This window comes from Saccopteryx bilineata, chromosome 4 (genome assembly GCF_036850765.1).
Source record: "Saccopteryx bilineata isolate mSacBil1 chromosome 4, mSacBil1_pri_phased_curated, whole genome shotgun sequence".
NCBI classification, from domain to species: domain Eukaryota; kingdom Metazoa; phylum Chordata; class Mammalia; order Chiroptera; family Emballonuridae; genus Saccopteryx; species Saccopteryx bilineata.
This window is the reverse complement of record NC_089493.1, coordinates 43,946,333-43,962,342: the sequence shown is the minus strand read 5'-3', so window position 1 is coordinate 43,962,342 and position 16,010 is coordinate 43,946,333. Positions and strand designations below refer to the sequence as shown.

Below are 16,010 nucleotides of genomic sequence, written 5' to 3'. Positions count from 1 at the left end.
TGAGTTGAAGAGCCAGAGATTACAATTGAGGCAGCTAGGATTTGTGAGGGGGGAAAGTACCAGAAGTGAGGAGACTTTATAAATCTCTATCACCATATTTGGAATGACTATTTTAAGAAAGAATAGTGTACAATCAAAGTTCTTGGCTACATTGTAGAACTTTGGGGATGCTTGCTCCCATAGACTGCTACAACATTCACCATTCCAGTTTTTAAATCCTGAGTCAAATAATAAATAAATAAGTAAATAATAAATTAAAATAACAAAGAAATAAAGCCATGCCAATCTAAACTCATTTTCTATACAAGTTAGGTTTTGTCAAAAAAGGGTGTAACCAACTAAGTAACAGTTTGCCTAGAAGCATTTTCAGTGGAAGGCCACACTGGTTGTGCTCCTGCTTGCTGAGTATGGAGAAAGAGTTCTGCATGGCTGAAGAGGATGCCCCTTGAGTCCTTGGCTAAGTATTGCTTTGCTCATGTGTAGAACAAAACTCCACAGAGTAGGAAAAGAACCATGGAAAAGCAATAGGTCATATCATTGCTGTAGCTCATGAAGGGCTGGGTATTAGTTCATGTTCTCACCTGCAGAGTGGAAAAACCTCATAATACAGGGGAAATAGGATAGAGTCTACAGAATAGTATCACCTCAGTAATGAGGATGAATTATCCCTAGATCAAAGTCTGCTCTGGACTTGCCCCAACAAAGTTTAAAAGCAAGCCGTGAGAAAGAACTGATCTGAAGTAATTTAACTTCCTGCCAGAACAAGCCTACCTTTAACAAAATCCTGCATCCAGAAACAGAAAACTAAGTGTCTGGCATCCAATAAAAAGCTACTAGGATGCAAAAAGCAATAAAATATGACCTATGGGGGGTTCAATGAATAGAAACAAACCCAGAAATTACAGATGGAATTAATAGACAAGAAGGTTGAAACAATTATTATAATTATATTCCTTAGATCAGAGTGTAGAGGAAAACATAAACATTTTGGGAGAAATGAAAGTACAAAAAAGACCCTACTATAATTTGCAAGGGAGAAGAATGAAATGTCTATAGTGGAAAGTACACTGATTGAAACCAAAGAATAAAAGATCAGTGAACTTAAAAAATATAGCAATAGAAAGTACCCAGTATGAGACAGAGAGAGAAAAATGGCTGAAAAAAAAGTGAAGAGAGCCACTGTAAATTGTGGAATAATATCAAGTGGTCTCAAATATGTGTAATTGGTGTCTTAGAAAAATGGGGTGGCAGGTGTAGAAGAGGAAGGAAAAGAGTGGCCATAATTTTTTAAAATTTGATGAAAATGATAAATCTAAGATCTAACATGGTCAATGAACCCCAAAGAGAAAAAATCATTAGGAATACCATAGTCAGACACATTATAATCAAATTGCTGAAAACAAAAATGAAAAGAAAATCTGAAAGCACTCAAAGAGAAATGAGGCAATATGTGCAGAGGAACAAAGAATGAAAATCCAGAAACACCTACCAGAAACGCTCTCAGCCAAAGGCGTGGATAACATTGTCTTTAAAGTACTGGGAGAGAAGGACAGAAGGTTGAAACAAAAGATGGAGACTATTAACCTAGAATTCTGTACCTAGCATACATATCTGTCAAAACTGAAGAGAAAATAAGGACCTATTTTAAACAAACAAAGCTGTAAATAGTGCCAGCAAACCAGCACAAGAAATTTTAAAGTTCTTCAGGCAGATGAAAAAAGATACCAGATAGAAATTTGCAAGTACACTAAGTACTTTAGACATGGTAAAGATGAGGTCAGATATGAGACCTTTCTTATTTTCGATCCCATTAAAAGATAATCAACTAATTAAAGCAAATTAATAATATATGGGGTTTATAACACATAGAGGTAAAATGTATGACAATAACATTAAGGGCAGAAGGGAAGAAATTGTAAGATTCTTGCATTATCTATCCTGGGAATGCAAAGTGGTTTATCATTATAAAATCAGTCAATGTAATTCACCATATCTATTGACTAAAAACAAAACCATATGATCATATCAATAGAGGTATAAAAAGCATGAATAAAGAAATAACAGAAAAGAGTTCATCCCTAGCTCACCATATGACCTGACAGTCCTCTTTTTTTAGAATTTTCTCCCAGAGAAATGGGAACAGTATTCACAGCCTTGCTGATGACAGGCAAAAACTGGAAATAATATTCATTAGCTATGAATGGGTAAACAAATCATAGTATATCCATACAATGGAATACCACTAATAAATAGAAAAAGGAACAAACTATGTACTAATACAACATAGAAAATCTCAAAAGGTTTTGGTATGGAAAGAATCCAACTACAAAAGGCTATATATTAAGTTTTTATTTAAATGATGATGTTTTCAAAAAGACATAACTATAGTTACAGAAACCAAATCAGTGGTTGTTGGGAAAGAGGAGAAGGGGGGTTGGCTACCAGAAGTTGTGGGGGACTGGGATGATGGAACCTTTCTTTCTGTATCTTGATTGAAGAAATGGTTATATGACAGTATTCATTTGTCAAAACTCATCAAACTATTCAGTTAAAATGAGTGAACTTTATTAAATGTAAATTATACTTAACTAAAGCTGATTTTTAAAGTATGCAAAACATATTTTTTAAACCATATTTAAGTTTTGATGCTAATCCTGTGGGAGTAAATAGTATAACGAGTACCTCAAGAAGCTTACATAATTTTTTTGTATTTTTCCAAAGCTGGAAATGGGGAGGCAGTCAGACAGACTCCCACATGCGCCCGACCGGGATCCACCTGGCATGCCCACCAGGGGGCGATGCTCTGCCCATCTGGGGCATTGCTCTGCTGCAACCAGAGCCATTCTAGCACCTGAGGCAGAGGCCATAGAGCCATCCTCAGTGCCCGGGCCAACTTTGCTCCAATGGGGCCTTGGCTGCGGGAGGGGAAGAGAGAGACAGAGAGGAAGGAGTGGAGGAAGGGTGGAGAAGCAGATGGGAGCTTCTCCTGTGTGCCCTGGCCGGGAATCGAACCTGGGACTCCACGCCAGTCCGATGCTCTACCTCTGAGCCAACCGGCCAGAGCCAGCTTACATAATCTTAAGCCAAGGTGATATAGCAAAATTGTTTGCTTGTTCTCATCAGCCCATTTCTAGACTGGGATGTTCTGTTATGGAGAATTCAAAATGAATGTAGACAGGCAGATATGTGTTCAGACTAGGATAAATAGGAGAGTAAAGAGTTTGGAAGCCATGTGTTTTGAAGAAAATAAAGGAATGAGAGATGTTTTACTAAGAAAAGAGAATATTGTAGATGAGCCAGCTCTCCCTAGATACTTGTATGGGGCTTGAAATACCGCCCCCCCCCCCCAATGTTCTGGCTACAGAGAAGAAGATTTCCAGTTGTTCAAGTTTGGCACTTTTGGATTGGCAAAGGTGGTATGCTGTCAAGGAGATTCTAGAGACTTCTGACTAATATGTCTCAATTTCAACTTGTGTTAATACTTTTAAACTGTATACTGTGATTGCACAAATGACTTAAACACATTGTCCTCCCTGATTTCTTCTGCTTACTCCCTCCCCTAAACTTGGAAATTTTTTTCTTAAAAAAAAGAATTCCAGTGCCATGCGGACTTTCCCTGGATATGGACTTTTCCTGGACTCCTGCTCCTTGTGACAGCTCCTAACAGACCAAACTGGGGTTGGGTTGCATTTTTCAGGGATTTGGCATGGTGTTGGGGCCAACTTGGACTTGGTGAACATGTTAAGGACACTACTCTTTTATGGATTCTTGCTGTTTTGGCCAAGAGTTTGCTTAAAGGCTTTAATCACTGTAAAAAAAAAAAATAGAAGACTAGATAAAGTAGATGTGGCACATATACACCATGGTATACTATTCAGCCATAAGAAATGATGACATCAGATCACTTACAACAAAATGGTGGAATCTTGATAACATTATACGGAGTGAAATAAGTAAATCAGAAAAAAACAAGAACTGCAGGATTCCATACATTGGTGGGACATAAAAACGAGACTAAGAGTCATGGACAAGAGTGTGGTGGTTACGAGGGGCGGGGGGAGGGAAGGAGGGAGTGGGGAGGGGTGGGAGAGGGGCACAAATAAAACTAGATAGAAGGTGATGGAGGACAATCTGACTTTGGGTGATGGATATACAACAGAATTGAATTACAAGATAACGACATGTTCCCTTATGTACCCTAATTTATTGATGTCATCCCATTAAAATAAAAATTTATTTATTAAAAAAAAAGAATGAAGTATGATGACAGAGTATGCAGTGCAGTGTAGGTTTGCTCATTCACTAAGGAAATCAGGTATCCTCTCCGAGTCCGTTTCCATATTTTACAATATGGAGATAATTATATCTACATCACCGTTATTGTGTGCACCAGGTGATTTAGTAAAATAATATACATGGAAATGTTCTTCCTTGAAAAAGCACTCTATATGCAGAAATTAATACTAGTTTGATTATTTCATAAATGTTTTAAGTTTCTTATTTATATATTTATCTTTATTAAGTGAGAGTAGGAAAGGCAGAGACAGACTCCTGCATGTGCCCAAACCAGGATCCACCAGCAAGCCCCCTGTGGGGTGATGCTCTGCCCATCTGGGACTGCTGCTACATTGTTCGGCAACAGAGCTATTTTAGTGCCTGAGGCAAGGCCATGGAGCCATCTCAGTATCCAGGGCCAACTTTGCTTGAGCCATTGGAACCATGGCTACAGGAGAGGGAGAGAGAGAGAAAGAAGTGGGGGGGTAGAGAAGCAATGGTTACTTCTTCCGTGTGCCCTGACTGGGACTTCCACACGCTGATCCGACGCTCTACTGCTGAGGCAACCAGCCAGGGCAGATTTCTTATTTTTAGACTTGTATACAAGCAGAGGATTTTATACATGTAGATTGCTAATCTAATTAAATTTAACACATAAATATATGACCGAAGAGTGTCAGTTTTTCAGGTGCCCTAAATGAGACTTTTCTATTCTGGTTGCATAGTTTTATTCTTGAAAATTTGCATTCATAGGTAACATCTTTAGGGTTTACCATTCAGCACAGGTTTCATCCAGTAGATAGCAACACTTTGTTTGTTTGTTTATTTGTTTAGTCCAATTTATTTATGTTCTGTCCCTTCCCAAAAAATTAGAGGCAGGGCTGGGTGTTTTGTTTTATCTTTATTTATTTATTTATTTATTTTTTACAGAGGCAGAGAGAGGGATAGACAGGGGCAGACAGACAGGAACGGAGAGATGGGAAGCATCAATCATTAGTTTTTCGTTGTGCATTGCAACACCTTAGTTGTTCATTGATTGTTTTCTCATATGTGCCTTGATCACGGGCCTTCAGCAGACCGAGTAACCCCTTGCTCGAGCCAGCAACCTTGGGTCCAAGCTGGTGAGCTTTTGCTCAAACCAGATGAGCCTACGCTCAAGCTGGCAACCTCAGGGTCTCGAACCTGGGTCCTCAGCATCCCAGTCTGACGCTCTATCCACTGCGCCACCACCTGGTCAGGCTGTTTTATCTTTTTAAGCAGCAATCTAGAGGCAGAGTCCTGAGACAAATCTGTCCTTTTATTTGTCTTCCTATAGCTAGATAAAAAGTACAATAACACAAGATTGACCCTTGTCATTTTTTAGCTGCAGTTGTAGAAGTTTTGTTTCACAGCATCATCCAAGGAATAAACATTTTGTAATTTACTGCATGGATAGATGTTTTAATCAATAATAATGATCTTATTGACTTCATAACCAAATCAGAACTTAACCCTGCTATACTCAATATCAAACCATTGTACTTTCCCAGTAAGTTTTTGATTATGTATAAATGGATTCTCTGCAGATTTCCACATCAGACTGTTTTCTCTGAGATGTTTCTTACTCCCTATTCTTGTCTTTCAAGCCTTAATGTCTCAAGGTATGTAAATTCTAATAATACCTGAAGTTGAATATCCAATGACAAAGAATTCTTCCCCATACATAAAATGTGTTCCTACATTGAAAAATGGCATTTAAAAGCTTCCCCACTGCCTTCCTCTTTCACCAGATGTTTATGGTTTTAGGAACATGCCTAAGGACTTGGTTAGTTGGTGTTGGGTCTGATTCTCACACTAAGTGTCTTACTTTGGATCTGACACTCTTTCCACTCTCATATTATGTCCTAGTACTGTCCACACCACAGGATTCTTATGTTATATGACATCCCTATTTCTTTGACTATATTTGGATTCTTATCAAATATAGCCAGAATGCAAAAGTTTTAAGCTAAAATATGCATAGGAGAAAGAATTTTTGTGTATAATACCTTTTATCTATTTTTGTTAGTGACTCATTTCATCTGAGGATTGTTCATAAGGTTATTGCACAATGTTAGATGTTTTGATTCTTTTGCCCAAGGATTTAATAACCTAGTGACCCAAGGTTTCTTTATTTATCCCAAATTTCTTTTAAATATACAGCCAACAAATATTGTCGAGCATGTAAGAACTCAGGATATATAATTTTTATGAGCTCTTACTGAAGAAATTACCAAAAGACAAATTTCAACCAAATAGGAGGTGAATGAAGACTCTCTGGCAAAGAGACTAGCATCTAATCATGAATTCAATGTGGTCTGTGGACCTAAAATGAGAGGGTGATTGCCACAGAATGGAATGTGATGCTATAAAGTCTGACAATGTAGAAATAATAAATAATAATATAAAGGTGAGAGAGGAAGAGGAGAAAAGGTGAGAGGTTGTATATGTATGCTAATATGCTCAAGTTTTATAGCTGAGAGACAAAAGCTATCATTTAAAACAAAGATACAATGCCTGACCTGTGGTGGCACAGTGGATAAAGCGTCGACCTGGATCGCTGAGGTCGCCGGTTCGAAACCCTGCACTTGTCTGGTCAAGGCACATATGGGAGTTGATGTTTCCTGCTCCTCCCCCCTTCTCTCTCTCTGTCTCTCTCTCGCACTCTCTCTCCTATCTAAAAATGAATAAATTTTAAAAAAAAAGAAAAGAAAAAAAATAAAACAAAGATACAAACAAATAGAAAAAACAAAGATAGAATATTCAATGGTTAAAAAAGTAAACAGCAAGAAACATTTTTTTTACTTATTTTTTATTTATTTTAATTTTATTATTAATTTTAATGGGATGACTGATAAATCAGGGTATATATGTTCAAAGAAAACATCTCCAGGTTATTTTGACATTTGATTATGTTGCATACCCATCACCCAAAGTCAAATTGTCTTCTGTCACCTTCTATCTGGTTTTCTTTGTGCCCCTCCCATCTCCCCACCCCCTCCTTCTCCTCCCTCCACCCCCACTCCTGTCCATGTCCATGAGTCTCGTTTTTATATCCCACCTATGAATGGAATCATATAGTTCTTAGTTTTTTCTGATTTACTTATTTCACTCAGTATAATGTTATCAAGGTCCATCCATGTTGTTGTAAATGAGCCGATGTCATCATTTCTTATGGCTGAGTAGTATTCCATAGTATATATGTACCACATCTTCTTTATCCAGTCACCTATTGAAGGGCTTTTTGGTTGTTTCCATGTGTTGACCACTGTGAACAATGCTGCAGTGAACATGGGGCTGCATGTGTCTTTACGTACCAATGTTTTTGAGTTTTGGGGGTATATACCCAGTAATGGGATTGCTGGGTCATATGGTAGTTCTGTTTTTAATTTTTTGAGGAACCACCATACTTTCTTCCATAATGGTTGTACTACTTTACATTCCCACCAACAGTGGATGAGGGTTCCTTTTTCTCCACAGCTTCTCCAACACTTGTTATTACCTGTCTTCTTGATGATAGTTAATCTGACAGGCATGAGGTGGTATCTCATTGTGTTTTGATTTGCATTTTTCTAATAGCTAATGAAAATGAGCATCTTTTCATATATCTGTTGGCCATTTGTATTCCTGGGAGAAGTGTCTGTTCATGTCCTCTTCCATTTTTTTTTTATTGGATTGTTTGTTCTTGAGTTTTATAAGTTCTTTGTATATTTTAGATATTAGGCCCTTATCCAAGCTGTTGTTTGAAAATATCATCTCCCATTTAGTTGGCTGTTTTGTTGTCAGTTTCTTTTGCTGTGCAAAAGCTTCTTAATCTGATGTTGTCCCATTCCTTTATCTTTGCCTTCACTTCCCTTGCCTTTGGATTCAAATTCATAAAGTGCTTTTTATAACCAAGGTCCATGAGTTTAGTACCTATGTTTTCTTCTATGTAATTTATTGTTTCAGATATTATATTTAGGTCATTGATCCATTTTGAATTAATTTTAGTACAAGGGGACAAACAGTAGTCGAGTTTCATTCTTTTGCATGTGGCTTTCCAGTTTTTCCAGCGCCATTTGTTGAAGATGCTTTCTTTTCTCCATTGTGTGTTGTTGGCTCCTTTATCAAAAATTATTTGACTATATATATGTGGTTTTATTTATGGGCTTTCTATTCTGTTCCATTGGTCTAAGTGTCTATTTTTTTTGCCAATACCATGCTGATTTGATTGTCATGGCTCTATAGTATAATTTGAAATCAGGTATTGTAATGCCCCCAGATTCGTTCTTTTTCCTTAGAATTGCTTTGGCTATTTTTTATAGTTCCATATAAATATGATGATTTTTTTTGTTCCATTTCTTTAAAAAATGCCATTGGAATTTTGATGGGAATTGCATTAAATTTGTATATTGCTTTGGGTAATACAGTCATTTTGACTATATTTATTCTTCCTATTCAGGAACAAGGAATATTTTTCCATTTCATTGAATCTTTTTCGATTTCCCTTAACAATGCTTTATAGTTTTCATTATATAGGTCCTTTACATTCTAGGTATTGTTGTTGTTACAACCATGAAGGGGATTGTTTTTCTGAGTTCATTTTCTGATGTTTCATTGTTGGCATATAGGAAGACAGTGGACTTTTGTATATTAATTTTGTGTCCTGTGACCTTACTGTATTGGTTTATTGTTTCTAGTAGTCTTTTTGTGGAGTCTTTGGGGTTTTTGATGTATAGGATCATATCATCTGCAAAAAATGAAACCTTTACTTCTTCTTTTCCAATATGAATGCTTTTTATTTCTTTTTCTTGTCTGATTGCTCTGGCGAGAACTCCCAGCACTATCTTAAATAAGAGTGGAGAGAGTGGACAACTTTTTCTTGTTCCTGATTTTAGGGGAAAAGTCCTCAGTTTTATGCCATTTAATATGATGTTAGCTGATGGTTTATCATAAATGGCCTTTATTATATTGAGATATTTTCCTTCAGCAAGAAACATTAAATCAGTTATAAGTATGTGGGGAAGAATGGTAGAGAATAAATGTAAACATTCTCATTTTATAATTGCACTCATGAGTAATGAGTGCAATCATGTTTATATAATTGTATATATAAAAGTAACAACAAAAATATAAATGTAACTCTTCTTTGTAATCATGTAAAATACAGAACATAAGGCAAATAAAGCATGGACTGTAATGTGAAAGATTTTTTAAAAGATACTACAGAAGCTGAGAAACAGTGAAAAAAAAAATACAGTAAGTAGCACCAAACATGTGATCCTCATTATTTGCAGAATCCACATTTGCAAATTCGCCTGCACACTAAAATTTATTTGTAACCTTCAGATCAATATGGGTGGCACTTTCCAGTCATCTGTGGGCATGAGCAGCATAGTGAAAATTTTGAGTTGCCAGCTGAGTTTGAACAAGGCAACAATCTGCCTTTTTGTTTCAACTGTCATACTGTAAACAATTATGTGTAAGAAATGTATATTAAACAATGTGTCTTTAAACAGAAAACACATGAAACAAGGTTACATATTAATCAGTTGACAAGTGTGACCAAAGGCTCACAGGAACCTACCCTTATTTCCTCTAGGTATTCATTAGTTAATGTTTGCAACAACTTTACAGACTTAACTATGGCAGACAACAAGAATTGACTGCTTAGAGTTGAATCTAACAAAAAATGTACAAGACTTATACACCGAAAGTGATAAAACATTGCTGAAAGATAGAGCATATCTCTAAATATATGATGGAATATGCTGTGCATGGATCAGAAAACTCAGTATTGGTGTCATTTCTTCCCAAATTGTTTTGTAAATTCAACATACTCCCAATCAAAATTCTATCAGGCTTTTTTCAAAGTTGATATTCCCTTGAAAATGCAAACACCTAAAAGAGCCATAGCAGTTTTGAAAAAGAACATAATTGGAATATTTACATTAACTAACTGACTTCAGAACTTAAGACTTTTTATTTAAAGCTATAATAATCAAGACAATGTGGTTTTGATGAAAAGATATATAAATAGATCAACAGAATAGAGTCCATAAATAGACCCACATACATGTATGGACAACTGATTTTCATCAAAGGTGCAAAGGTAATTCAGTTGAAAATGAATAAATAGCCTTTTAAACAGATGGTCCCGGACCATTTGGGTACCTATGTGCAACAATATCAACATTGATCCATACTTTTTACCATGTACAAAAATTAGCTCAAAATAGATCATAGACCTAAATATAAAACTTCTAAAAGGAAACATAGGAGAAATATCTTTGCAATTTTGGATTAAACAAAGAATTAGATACAAAGTGCAAGAAGCAGGGAACAGAATACCCTGCACAGTCTGCCATCATTTCTTCTGTATGTTCTGTGCTAGTATAAACATAGTTTTCCCTGAAAGAATCCACATGAATTAGTAATTGTGGTACTGGCTGATTCAGGTCTGGAATTGGAAGGAGCATACTATACTATTCCTGGTAACATTTGGTACTTTGTGTACAAATTACCTAATTAAAAATATTCTTTGCCTTAGAAATCAAGTATTAATTTATCCAATAGAGATTATGAATGTTTTAGTAATTAAAAAATAGACAAATATAATAGTAATTATTGTGTGTTGGGCAGAATACTCTGAGTCTATAAACATCATCTCAGTTTTTTAGTTTATAGTACTTTACACGCAAAGATATAGATTCACAATATTATCCAAAGATACACTAAAGGCCCCTCCCCTTTTTTAAGTGACAGGAGGGGAGATAGACAGACTCCTGCATGTGCCCCAACCAGGATCCACCCAGCAACCCCCATCTAGGGCTGATGTTCTGTGATGCCATCTTCACCACCCCCAGGGGTTGACGTGTGAATCAGTCGAGCCATGGCTGTGGGAGGGGAAAAGGAAGAGGGAGGAGGTGGAGGGGGAGGAAGGAGCCCTAGATGGTTCCTTCTTCTATATGCCCTGACCTGGAATCGAACTTGTGATTTCCACACTCCAGTTGACGCTCTGCTGCTGAGCTAATCGACCAGGGCCAGTAAGGGCCCTTTTTAAGAAGTTTAGTTGAATGAGGCTTGAGGAGTAACATCCAAATATATATCTAAACTTCTACCAAAAACACATATGAATGGCATGTGTGGTGGAAGACACATCCAAGGAAAAGTAGCTATTGTCTTACTTAACATTTTTTATATTAGGATTGGAACTTGCATGATTCCAGCAGGCTCAACATCTTGAAAATACCAACTGCCAAGATAAATGTTGTTTTTAGAGAGTAAATATTTTTTCATGTTTCTATATAACTATGAGGTTGCCTTATTGAACTGGTTTTATTCCATAAATAAAATAAGATTCTTCAGCAGATGGACAAATTTTAAATCTAGGCCAAGCCTTAAAAATAAAAATCCAAATAAAAGGAGGGAAAAATTGAAAACATCCCCTCTTTTAAATGAAGGCTTTTGCTTCTATCACTATAAATAATCAATAGGGTTTTGAATTTTATTCTATTTTGGGCAAGGGTAAATTTCATTCTTTTTATTCTCAGTACTCAAGGGGTAACTTTGACAGGTAATAAACTGACCTATGTATTAAAATAATTATATAGCAGGTCTTAGGTTATCTTAATATAAAATCAATTTATGTCAGATTCAGTTTATAGAATCTGGAGGTGTGCTGGCTCATGGAAACAGATCAGGGCTTGCATTTACTACTGACTCGTTGTTACACATAGCTTATGGAGGGTACCTATTTATTTTTTATTTAGTACTCTTTAGAAACAGGAATACCTTGTTTATTTAGTAAATGCATTATTTAAAAAGTACATAAATCAGTTATTGAACAATGAATTTTACTTTTTCAATTTAGTCATTTTGCAAATGCTCTATTTTAATTTATAATTCTTATTTATTAGGGTTCATTGTTTCAATTTGCTTTGTTTCCTATGGCAAGTAACTCATATGTGCAAATACCTATTCAGATTAGATGTTAGATGTTGTAGCAGGCAGATTCACATGCATCCTTTAAAGCATTGTCCATTGACCAATTAAATATCTCTCCATAAAGTTTACCAGTTTCTGTTCTTATGCAACACTGCAGGTAGGTTTCTCTCCCTCTCTTTTTAAGTCCCTCCCTCTCTTTTTTAGTCTTAAAGTGTACAACAAAGAGAAATCTCACCATTGGTTTAATTTTTACTGAAATAATTGTCATTTCACAGATATATTGATTGCATTTTCTTCATTTCTTCCTATGCTCCATCTTGCTCATGTTTAGAGCCATAAAATGTTCAAAAGCAAATGCACAGCTGTTTTGAAGAATGAATTTTTTGGATAATTTCTCTGCCTCTTGCCGGACAGTTGTGGTCCCCACCCTTGACCAGATGACCATAGAGGTTCTTGTTGCAAGGTTAGACCCTTGGACAGCCAATAGTTCTGATGTGTGCTGTGTGCATTGAGATGGGTGAAGTTCTAGAGTGTGGCCTTGAACTTTCAGGCCTGTGCCCCTTCCATATCTTTTCCTGCTTTGTGGGAGCTGCCACTTATAAAGTCAGTGTAGGGAGATGTCTTCAGGGTGTACTCTAAAGTGTGCACTTTCAAAGTCACCATTAGAAATAGGCTGTCATTGTTGGTGACTAGTGCATACATTGTGATCAGTAATGTAGCATGTGTGTCCCTATGTGGGAAAACTGCTCTTTACCCTTACTTGGAAAAGAGATGAAACAAAGTAACTGAAAGAGGAGATTGCACATTAGGGTAGTTTAATAGATTTTAAAAGTACTACAATGAAATAATCTAACTTGAATCTGAACCTTTCACTTGTTCAGCACTTTGTGATAAAATGGGTAGATATAGAAGTAGCTGAAGCATCTTTGCCCTTAGACAGCAATGACTTTCCTGGACACGGGACCAGCACTTGTAAGATGACAAAACTGAGGCACAGAGTGTTTAAGTAACTTGCCCAGAGTCCCACAGCCAGTCACTGGTGGAGTGGGAATTCAGCCTGACCTGTTCTGTTAACTACGCAATATACTGCCTGAATTGAAGGCTGATTTATTATTCTTTAAATTTTATTTAGAAAATTAAATTTAAAGGGTGACATTGATCAATAAGAGTACATAGTTTTATAGGTAAACATTTCTATAGCATTTGAACTGTTGATTATGTTGTATACCCATCACCCAAAGTGAACTCATTTCCGTCACCTTATATTTGTCCCTCTTTACTCCCCTCTCCCAACCCCCTTTCCTGTATTCCCCTCTCCTTGGTAACCACTTCACTTTTATCTATGTCCATGAGTCTCAGTTTTACATCCCACCTGTGTGTGAAATTATATAGTTCTTAGCTTTTTCTGATTTATTTATTTCTCTCAGTATAAAGTTCTCAAGGTCCGATTTAAAAAGAGCTTTTCATCCTATGTAAGTGGTAGAATTTCTGAGGACAGATCTCCACCAGGCACATGAATATGTTTTTCTCCAACTGTCCAACTACAGTGCTTGGTGTATCATATCTCCTGAAGTAAGTCATCTTAGTTAAGTCATCTCTTGTGAACTGGTATCACTGGACCAAATCTATCTTCAGTGGAATTAGAACTCCAAATTAAAAACAGGGTCTTTTCATATGTTCTTACCCTCTCTTCCATCTGTGTGTGCTGAGTTGACCATGTCTGCCCTAGCCCCTGTCCAGCACTGTGTACTGTGCATGTTGTAGGTTCTCTGCCAAGGTTTACTGAAGGATCCAGCGAACTGATTTGATCCCACACAGGCACAGGAATGGCTCAATGCCAAGTTCAAAGCATTGCCTCTAACAAATAGACTTATCATTTGGATTTATTTATTGCACAAAACACTGTTGATTTTGATGAAATCCAAGTTACCATTTTGTGGCTTTCTAATCCTAGCTACGATTTGGGCACTCATTTGAAATATGGACTATTGAAAAGATAGATTATTTTTAAAGAATATGTTCATGCAAAAATAAATTATGAATTCTTTTAGCCACGTCCTCCGTTAGAAAGAGCACTCATACATATTTTATACATAAATTGAAAAGGGTGGCAGAGACCTTATCTTCCCTGTAGCAGCTTGAACCAGACTGATTGAGGAGTTATTGCCTAATTATACTTGTCAGCCTGACATAAAAGTCATTAGTTATGGAGAAACATGTTTATCAGAGTGGGAGTATCTCTAATTAATATAGTCAATAACTAACATATACTTAAAGCCAGAAAGAATAGTTATCTCCAAAGCATATCTTCCAAACTATAAGGAACTGATACTAAACCACTTTGGATTATGAAGCAGTGCTCTCAGTATAGGTTTGTATTTGAGGAGAGATAATCCTAAATTATGCATTTTTCCCTCTTCTTTGAATACAGTGAAATCAGTGCTCTGGAAATTGACTTCCTCTATGATGAAATAGACAGATAATGATAAAAAAAAAAACCTCAGAGAGCTTATGTGATTTGGTTACATTTGGTGAGTGACTGATCTAGGTAGGATTCAGACCTGGGGTCCAGTGTGGTGTTTTCTCAACATCAGAACCCACTAAACGGCCCTGGCCAGTTGGCTCAGTGTCAGCCCAGCATGTGGATGTCCCAGGTTCAATTCCTGGTCAGAACTCACAGGAGAAGTGCCCATCTGCTTCTCCACCACCCCCCGTTGCCCGTCACTTCTCTCTCTCTCTCTCTCTCTCTCTCTCTCTCTCTCTCTCTCTCTCTCTCTCCCTCTCCTCCCTTCCTGCAGCCATGGATGGATTGGAGTGAGTTGGCCCTAGGTGCTGAAGATGGCTCCATGGCCTCCGCCTCAGGCGCTAAAAATGGCTCTGGTTGCAATGGAGCAAGGATCCCAGATGGGCCGAGCATCACCGCTTAATGGGCTTGCTGGGTGGATTCTGGTTGGGATGCATGTGAGAGTCTGTCTCTGCTTCCTCTCCTCTCACTAAAAAAAAGAAGAAAAAAAGAAAGAACCCACTAACCAAGTTGATCTCTGTAGTATCTAAACATGGTCTTATTCTTTCTTCCTAAAGTACATATGAACTTGGAGCTCAGCAGGATAAATCAAGTAATCATACTGAGACAACCACCTGGCATGAATGTTTTTCTTCTGCCCTTCAGCCATATGCTGATTGTCAGTGGATAGTGCAGGGAAGCAATGCACTGCCAGTGACCTCATGGGCCAGCTATCATGTAACCGTATATGCTGGTACCCTCTAGTACCCCCCCCCCTTACTGCCTACCACAGTGTGCACAGTGCTGCATACTAAACCATTCTGCAATTATTTCTAAGCTGCTGCACCATAGACAGCAAACTGTCATTTTCTAATAAATGTGCACATTTCTGTCATAAACATAAACATAAGAAGTTGTTTTTGAACGAAAAAGTTTTGATTCATTGGCCTCATTCAGTTCTACCTCCAAATATTCCATTATTATGTCTTCCCATACCAATTAAAACGTTGTTTCTGTAACAATGCACTGTCATAGAATGGTTGTCTTCAGTAACCAGAACAGCCCTGAGAGGCCAATGGAGTCATTTTTTCATTTTATCAGGTCCTTTCTGCAGCAATAGTTCTGCAGTTATTTATTTTAATTATATAATGGGCTGAAATGTTAATTTATAAATTAGAATTTACAATTAAGGTGGCTGAAAATAAACCTGCCTAAAACATGAGAATAATTGCCTGGGGAAGCCCATATTCACTCTACCAAACCTTCTTGAAGAGTACAAGTTGTGGGC

At 37.1% G+C, this 16,010-nt stretch overlaps 1 protein-coding gene across 1 annotated transcript in view; it reads left to right on the top strand.

The window, feature by feature from the left end:
• The window catches only part of PELI2 (pellino E3 ubiquitin protein ligase family member 2), a 188,597-nt gene that overhangs the window by 134,715 nt on the left and 37,872 nt on the right, over positions 1-16,010 (top strand). The window lies entirely within an intron of this gene.